General features: G+C 39.7%; 1 long non-coding RNA gene across 1 annotated transcript; it reads left to right on the top strand.

The window, feature by feature from the left end:
• The first annotated feature begins 614 nt into the window (after positions 1 to 614).
• Positions 615 to 3,133, top strand: LOC140035973 (uncharacterized). Its single transcript, XR_011839868.1, has 2 exons — positions 615 to 789; positions 2,936 to 3,133. It is a non-coding gene; the product is annotated as an uncharacterized lncRNA (long non-coding RNA).
• The last annotated feature ends 5,868 nt before the right edge of the window (positions 3,134 to 9,001 follow it).

The raw sequence follows: 9,001 nt of genomic DNA, 5'->3' as shown, positions 1-9,001 counted from the left end.
GGAATTGGAAAATTCCTCACGTTTTCTTAAAAATTTCCTTTTATTTGGAAATTATTATTTATTAAAGCTCTACTATCCAATTGTTTAACTATAAGTGCAGATGAACCTAGAAAATAGGGTTTTCCGCTTCGGTTTCAAGATTTGAGCAAAATTAGGGTTTTTCGATTTTTCCATCGGATGAAATTTTGGTACTGGCTAAGGATCAATTTGATGATTAAAAGTGACTTTTAAGTGAGAAATAATATGTGAGTAGTAGCCATGAGATAAGGTTAGTGAATGGAAAGTAAAAACTCTAGTACGGGTGTTTTTAAGAAAAACGGCGCGAACCGGCGGGTCCCGCGCATTACCGATTGAACGCACCGCTTGACCACCATTTTTGCTTACCAAACAAATTTATTGAACTTGAACAAAATATCTTCCCCCTCATGATTATAGCTTGACCGAAATTGTGGCTCAAATACAAGGAAAGAAAGAGAAAAATTTTGTGGACAAGAATAGGCCAAGTGTTGGCCAAAAATTGTGGACACAATTACCCTTAACCTCTTACTTCCATATAAGACAAACCAAGCCTCATCTTCCTCCATATTTCTGCATAAGAACCGAGAGAGAGAGAGGGGAGGAACAACAAGAAGAAAAAAAAACTCCTTCATTTCATCTTCAATCCAACAACTTAGGGAGAAATCAAACAAAATAAACCGATTAAACTTGTTCTTGAGTGACTAGCTAGTGAGTTGTGGTGTGATTCTTGAAGGGGAGAGCTTGTGCTACTCTTGGTGACTTTTATTCAAGGTAAGAGAGTTTATCTCTCCAAGTTTTACTTCTAATCTTGTTATATTAAGTCTAGTAACTTGATTTTATGGTGAGATTATGGATGATGAGCATGTTTTAGTAGTTTTCCCCAATTTATTTGATGAACTAGGGTTCCTGATTTTCTGCTCAAGTTGATGTATGATGCATGAATGTTGCAATTAAAGTTATATAAGGTTGTTTAGTGGTGATTGGAACCAGAAATTTGAGGAAACTACACTTAGAGCTAAAAATTCCAGATTTCTGGAAAATTTCCCAAGCATTCTGTCCGAAATTGTATCTGTATGTTAGAGGCCGAATTGGCCTTTGGTCAAATAAGGAAAGTTGTAGATAATGGTGTTTTATAGGTGCCTACAAAATTTCAGCTCAATCGGAGCAACGCAGAACGTGAAAAGTCCAAAATACCCCTACTGCTTTAAGAATTTCCCAGTAGTCCGTTTCTTCAGTTCAGTCCAGTTTATTACGATTTTTGACCAGGATCCATTCTGATTTAGCTCTGGACCAAAACATGAAAGTTGTAGTGCTCTGAAGTAGCTTTAAAATGCCTCTAAGAACACCTGATTCGGACTTGTGTACACTGAGTTATGTCCATTACAGTGTTCTGCATTTAAACAGCCGGTGAATTGATTTCAGGTTTGGTAATTGGAGAATTTGACCAATTTACATTAGAAACTGGACTAAGTGACCTTCATGAACATTGTAGCTCTGTGTCTTAGCTTCGAAACGGCATAGTTTACGCCTCAATCCGATAAGCGTAGCCTCGGATATGTTATTTCCGCATTCGTACGTCAAACCTGTCTTGTGCTAAGTTGAATTTCTGCACTTGTCATTGTTGTGATTCTTGTTATTATGATATTGTGAGCCTATGGAACGGCTCTGGACATGAATTGTTGACATATGTGATGTTGGGTTGTGTTTGAGAAAAACAATGAAGCCTAAAAGGCTGGAAAATTAGGTAAACACAAAGGGCATGCAGCCCAAATTTACGCTCGAAAACTAGAGAACTACTTGCAACTTGAGTAAGGGTTAAGAGTGATTACTGCTTGAACCATCTAGGGTACTTGAGTATTCTTGTTCCGAGGTATATAAGGAAGGACTTGGCCGAACTTGTACCCTTGAGAAAGGAAATAATGATTGCTCGGAGTATGTTTTCCTTATACTTTCGACTTGCATGGCATTTTCAAGTATAAATGTTACAAAGTTTTACCATTTAAAAAGCGAGCAAGTGTTTCACGACTACCATCCGAGTGAATTTCAATTTCTTGATTTTATTGAACGAAACGTCTAAGTTTCGAATCTTAGTCATGTTTCAAAGTTCTCAAACTGAGTTTTATCGCAGATTTGGACTCCGAACCCGGAGTATAACCTGAAAGTGACCAGTAAAGGCACTATATCTTTTGGTGAGTGCTTTCAAATACCGAATTGCACTAGATACTTGAACTTGATACGTGACCAATATGAGTACATGTTATATACGTGAATTGATAGGGCAAGAGTGTACTTTATCGCACTTGCCCTTACGTGATATACTTGTTTATTGTTGCAATTGACTTGATATACTTGATTATGATGCGCGCACTTCCTGGAATTCCAGAAACCCTGTGGCGAGTTACTCTAGTCAAGCCGGCAAGGGCTTGGTCGATTGGGTAACAAATCCTGGGTCTCTTGTATTGTCGAGTGGAGTGATATCTCCTCGACTAATCGGTATACTCGAGTATTACCACCCATGTTCTTGAGGATTTTGGGCCCAGCTGGGGGTTGAACGGTGGACGGAGAGTCGTTTAAGTGGTGTTCTACTGGATTGGTTACTTACTTGAAAGTTGACGGAGTGTCAACTACTACGGGATCAAGCTTCTGGTAATGTAAGGGGAATTTGGCTCCTGAGAGTCATCCGTATCCTTATACTTTGGAGTAATTATTGTTTATTGGACTATTGTTTCTTTTGAAAAATTTTCTACATTCGTTCATTTTAAGATTGCTACTTGACGTGTTATTGCTCACCTTTATGAACTCTTCATGCTTGTTACTTTGCTATACCGAAAACTTGTACTTCTAAATAATGGTCAATTTGCTATTTGGAACCTCACTGGGCTTTTAGCTCATTCCACTCCATTTGTTTTCCTTTCAGGGGTACGAGTGACGCGTGAGACTTGTAAAAGACTAGCGTAGCCTTTTGTTTTGACTTTTGACTTTTTGGTCTTGTACTCGCGCTATTCCTCGAATGGAACATGTAGTACTTGGATTGTATAGGTTTTGAACTAGTTGGGTGTGTTGAGACTTTGTACCTCGATTTCTATTAATGTAAATTATAAGCTTGAATTGGGAATGTTATTTATGGTTCATGGATGTGTGTACGTGACTCGATTAAGATAGTGAGTGAGTCCTGGCGAGAGCTGGGCAGGCGGTCCGCCGAACCTTTTGGTACGCCTTAGGGGGAGGTGGGGTCGTCACAGATTGGCATTGCTATATGACTCGTTATCGAGTCTCATTGCATTTGTTTACTTGTTCTAGGGCGTGACGGTGGTTCACGACATTCCCCTGACGGAAGTGCATGAAATAGCACTTATTTGATTTGTGAGTATACTACTCACTTAAATGTTACAATGTGGCTTTGTTATATGTGTAATTGATGCCTTGAAGGCTTATTTGCTTATTGGAAGTGATTAAGGTGAGGGTGTACTTGACCGCCCTCACCCCTTGTGATTTTATTCATGGTTAATGACTGTTCACTGAAATACTGTACTGGTTATATGAAATACTGAATTCCACTCATGGAAACTGATTTGGTGTCGTTTGGATGAATGTCCAACGGCTTTACTGTATCACTGAGCTCAACCCCGTTTGGTAGTCAATTGGATCGAGCCGGCGAGGGCTTGGTCGTGAAAATTGTCTTGCCACGGGGACTGTATTGAGGAACCTTGTAGTAATGAGACTCTTGGTTCCGGTATACTCGAGTATTACCAAAAGTGACTGAATGGAGTGCGGGCCCGGTTGGGGTATGATTGGTGGAAGGAAAGGAAGTAAAGTGAGGTCTACGGTTTTGGTACTTTTAACATTGACGGAGGGTCAATGAGGTTGGATCAAGATTGCAAGTGTGGAAATGGGCTCTTGAGAGCCAACCGTATCCTTTCCCTGGTTTGATTTATCTCTTAATTGCATATTTGAACTGAACGGTTATGATTATGTGATCTTGACTGCTTTTGTGTGATAGTTGCTCACTGGGCTTTAGCTCATACCGTGCCATTTGTTTTCCTTACAGGAAAATGACCACTTTTGGAAAGAATGTGCTAGTTGGTTCAAGTTGAGCTCATGTGAATGTATATTTTGAATAGCTCCTTGAGGGTGAAAACCCTAAGTGTTTTGTTGCAACCAATGGTTGGCTTGTAAATGGTTATTTGTACATGTATGAACTAGTTGAATATTTGATATGCCGTCTTGGCTTGCAAATGTTGGTTTCCAATGTATATATATGTTTGGTCGATGCTTGGTTGGATTTCGAACTGATACGCGTTTCAAGCGGAAAAGAAAAAAAAATTTGGAAAAGGAAAGGGCCAAATCCGGCCGGATTCTGACGTGTCCTCTACTGTTCATCGCGGCTTCGATTTTCGTTTTTTTTATTTTGTGATTTTGACCTATTTGCGCGCGTTGGTAAGCTCCGGAGCGCATTAGATCGACGTTAACTGATCCGTAGTCCTGGCGAGAGCTGGGCAGGCAGTCCGCTAACCCCTTTGGTTCGCCTTAGGGGAAAGTGGGGCTGTTACAAATTCGGCCTCTATCTATGACCTAAAATTTCGGACAGAATGAAGAACCAAGGAACCCTAATTTTTCAGATTTCTCCCAAACCCAAAATTGGTTGCAATTACCAATCATTTACACCTACTAGAGTTATTAAACATCATTTCCAACCATCATGGACAGCCACAACATCATGATCAAATTAAACCAGAAAAATCATCAATAAATTAAAAACTTCACCAATTCATCTCAAACCAAGAAATAAATCACAAGTTTCAGCACTTTAGCTCCCACTAGGCATAACTTAAGCTTCATTAAGTGTAGGAGGAAGTTCAATCACCACACACCTAGTAAACAAGAGAGGGAGAGTTGTAGGACACCTTAGCTCCTCCAAACACTTCACCAAACCACTAAACAACACCAAATGAAGAGGTTTTATGGAGTAGAAACAAGTTTAAGGGATTGCTTGGGATGATTTGAGCTAGATGGATGCCAACCTTTGAAGAGTTTTCTTCCTTCCTTTGCTAGAGAGAGAGAGCCGACCAACAAGGAGAAGAAAAGAGTGAATTTTTGGTGATTTTTGGGGTATTTAATCAATTAGTCAAAAAAAGTCAAAAGGTGAATAGTTGTCCACCAAGTCCAACCAATGGAAGAATGACACTTGTCACTTCATTAAATGCATTCCTATCCCTTTCTTTTCCTCTCACATCAATCACTTCACATCCTCTACTTATCTCTTAACACCCGATAAATTTCAACCAGTATCCGAAATTTAACCTAATTGGCCGAATTTTTCCGAACTTTTCGCACTAGTGGGTCCCACGTCCGATATATATCCTTAATTTTTCAAAAAACTCTCCAATACTAGAAAAATCATCTAAAAACATAATTACTCATAATATTCACCAGGAAAATTTTTTTTCTAAGCCAGAAAATGCAGAAAACATGCCATTAAAGGGGATAAACCCTAGGAAAATTATTAAGAGGAATTTACGGGTTCTCACACTCTCTCCCCCTTAAAAGAATTTCGTCCTCGAAATTCCTTATCATTGACTACTCCGGGATTAAATTGAGCATTATACTTAGCTAACAGATCTGTACCCCTTCACTGGCCAGGTTCAGTAAATTATTACCTTCCACGTCCTCTAATGGGTCAACGACTTGATGTTGTTCTAAGGAGTACACCCGAGAGGACACTTTCGATCCATAAACATAAACATAAATGATCCACCGAGGAATGGCCTTTCTAGTTCACCAAATCCTTTCTAACCTAGGCCCTCATATCTTTCGTATCCGGGCGCAAGAATCCCATCTAAGATAATTCACAGCTCGAGCCGGCCGGTCCCAAGAGTAAACCATCCTTATTAAAGATTCCTACCCGACATACATACCTAGCTTCCTCGAGTCCCATGATAATGATTCGTACACTTATCACATGCCCGATTCATAACTTATGCTCAAATGAGCACTTAGACATATTCATGAAATTAGGACCACAACACCACTTGGCCCAGTCTCACTCCGCGCAGAGACCACGCGAACTGGCTCTGATACCACCTGTGACGGCCCCAACTCCCCCTAAGGCGAACCAGAGGGTTCGGCGGGTCGCCTGCCCAACTCTCGCCAGGACTAACGGTTCGGTATAGAACGAGCTAATACATCCCGAAACTTACCAACGCGGGTAAAAAAAAAAAATAAAAATAAAATCGAAGTCGGCTATGAATAGTAACCGACCCGTCAGAACCCAACCAAATACCAAGCAAACATTCCCATCTTGAAACTTAGCATTTACAAGCCAAAGTGGCATACAAAAGTATTCAAAAGTGGATACATGTCTGGTTTGCCAAATCAAAAGGAAAACAGTTCCCAAAAGTACATTTAAGATTTTAATACATGAGCTATACAAAAGATATGTTCAACTAGCTCAATTTGGCAGCCATTTGTCAAATCCAGTCCAAAAGTATTTATTTTCCTGTAAGGAAAACAAAAGGAACAGAAAGGGGTGAGCTTGCGCTCAATGAGGTACCAAACATATAGCAGAAAAATCACGGCATTTCACATTTAACAAATCAGATACACATGTCAGATGTAAAGTAAAGTAACTAATGATTCACATAGGAAGGATACAGGTGGCTCTCAGGAGTCAAATTTCCAGCGCAGTACTTGATCCAAACCGGTTGACTCTCCGTCAACGTATATAGAACCAACGCGTCCGTAGACCCACTTTGCACCGAATTCCGTCCACCAAACACCCCTTTACCGGGCCCGCTCACCTCAAACGAACAAAATGGTAATACTCGAGTATACCCGGAATCAAGGGTCTCAATACCCAAAATCCCCGAACAGACTACCGTGGTTCATTATCTAATCATCCAGGCCCTTGCCGGCCCGACTCGAATAACTTAGCCACAGGAATGAGCTCATAGGTCATAGAAATCCAAACAGATGCAGACACAGATAACAGATTCAAATTTTGCATAGTAAATTGGTGTGAGGCCCCAGTTCGTTCTACGTTGATATATTCATTAATTGGGCGGTAACGTTTGGTTTTGGGAGTATTTCGAAAACCCTAAGTAGGGATTAAGATTTAAACCCTCAGTTCCGGTTAAGATTGAAAACCCGTTTTCCTACATTTTCTTTATTAGAAAATTCCCCAGATAATTTTTATTGAGTAACTAGAGTTTTTAGATGATTTTTCTAGTATTAGTTAGTTTTTGAGAAATTAAGAACGTATATCGGACGTGGGACCCACTAGTGCGAAAAGTTCGGAAAAATTCGGCCAATTAGGTTAAATTCCGGATACCGTGTAAAATTTATCGGGTGTTAAGAGATAAGTAGAGTATGTGAAATGATTGATGTGAGAGAGAAAAAGAAGTGATAAGATTGCATTAATGGAGTGACAAGTGTCACACAACCATTGGTTAGACTTTGTTGGCAACTATTCACACTTTTGACTTTTGACCAAATTGAGTAAATATCTTGAAAAAATTGCTCAAAAATCACCATTTCTTCTCCTCATATGGCCGGCCCTCTCTCTCCAAAAGGAAGCAAGAAACTCTTCAAGTTTTAGCTCCAATCTTGCTCAAGGTGAACCATCCAACCATTTGATCTTGCAATTACTCCATAAAATCCCTTTAGTTAGTGATAGTGAGTGATTTGGTGAAGCTTTCTTGGAGAGCTAAGGTGTCCTACTACTTCCTCTCTCTTGTTTTCTTGGTAAGTGATGCTCAAACTTCCTCCTACACCTAATGATGCTTAAGTTATGCTTAGTAGTGATTAAAGTGCTGAAATTTCTGGTTTTTATCTTGGTTTGAAATGATTTGGTGAAGTTTTTCTATTTTTGAGGAATTTTCTGGTTTAATATGATTTTGATGTTGGGGACTTGTATGATGAATTGTAATGGTGGAAAATGACTCTAGTGAGTGTGAATTGTTGATAAATGCAATCAATTTTGGATTTGGATGGAAAAATGGAAAGTTAGGGTTCATGAACCCCCAATTCTGTCCGGTTTTAGATCATAGGGTTAGAGGCCGAATTGGAATTTTCTCAAAACATGAAAGTTGTAGGTATTGATGTGTTTGAGGTGCCTGTAAAATTTCAGGTCATTTGGATTAGTGTAGTGTGAGTTATGTCGAAATTACTGTAGCTGTTCTGCTTTGGCCAGAATGCGAAAACTGCGTTTGTATTTGGCTATTTTGACTGGAATTGGTTGGGATTTTGAAGTTGGTGTCTTCTGATGAAATGTAGCTGGATGTCTTAGCTAACATATGCCTTTGGAATTTCGGCATTTGGACTTATATAGACTGAGTTATACCGATTACAGTTTTATTGGTTTTGCAAACCTGTTTTGGTAATTCTGGATTTGTATTTTGCATATTTGACCTAGTTGTGCTAGGATTTGGATTGGGTGACCTTCTACATTGTTGTAACCCTGTTTAATAGCTTCGAAACGGTGGGTCTTACACCCCCATCCGATAACCGTAGTGAATTTGGTGCCATTACCGCATATTGAGGTCAAATACGGTTTGTGATTCTAGTACGTTTTTGGAAAGTTTATGGCTGGAACTTTGGCTTCACATTTGACTGAGTTACAAGCTGTTTGGGCTTCCGACCAAAACACTAAACTTATAGCCCTATATCAGAGTTTTCTAACGCCCTTGGAATTTCATGAATCGGATTTATAAAACCTGAGATATAGCCGAGCAAACAAGGCCTGCCCGTGAAAATGACCAGAAATCTGTTTTGGTCCTGATGACCAATTTCCGTTCCGAATTTGGATTGCCGACCTTCATGAAAGTTGTTCCATTTGGAATGAACTATCTAACTGCCAATTTTCAGCTCTTTTGACCATGTGTAGCATAGAAAACAGTTTGTACTCAAAACGGACCATTTGTGCATTGGCCAGATTTCGTAAGTGATTGTGTTTGGTTCATTTGGGACTAAAGCCTCCAGTTTCAGT

Source organism: Coffea arabica, chromosome 2c, assembly GCF_036785885.1.
Source record: "Coffea arabica cultivar ET-39 chromosome 2c, Coffea Arabica ET-39 HiFi, whole genome shotgun sequence".
Taxonomy (NCBI): domain Eukaryota; kingdom Viridiplantae; phylum Streptophyta; class Magnoliopsida; order Gentianales; family Rubiaceae; genus Coffea; species Coffea arabica.
Note: the sequence above shows the minus strand (reverse complement) of the source record. Positions and strands in the feature narration are given on the sequence as shown.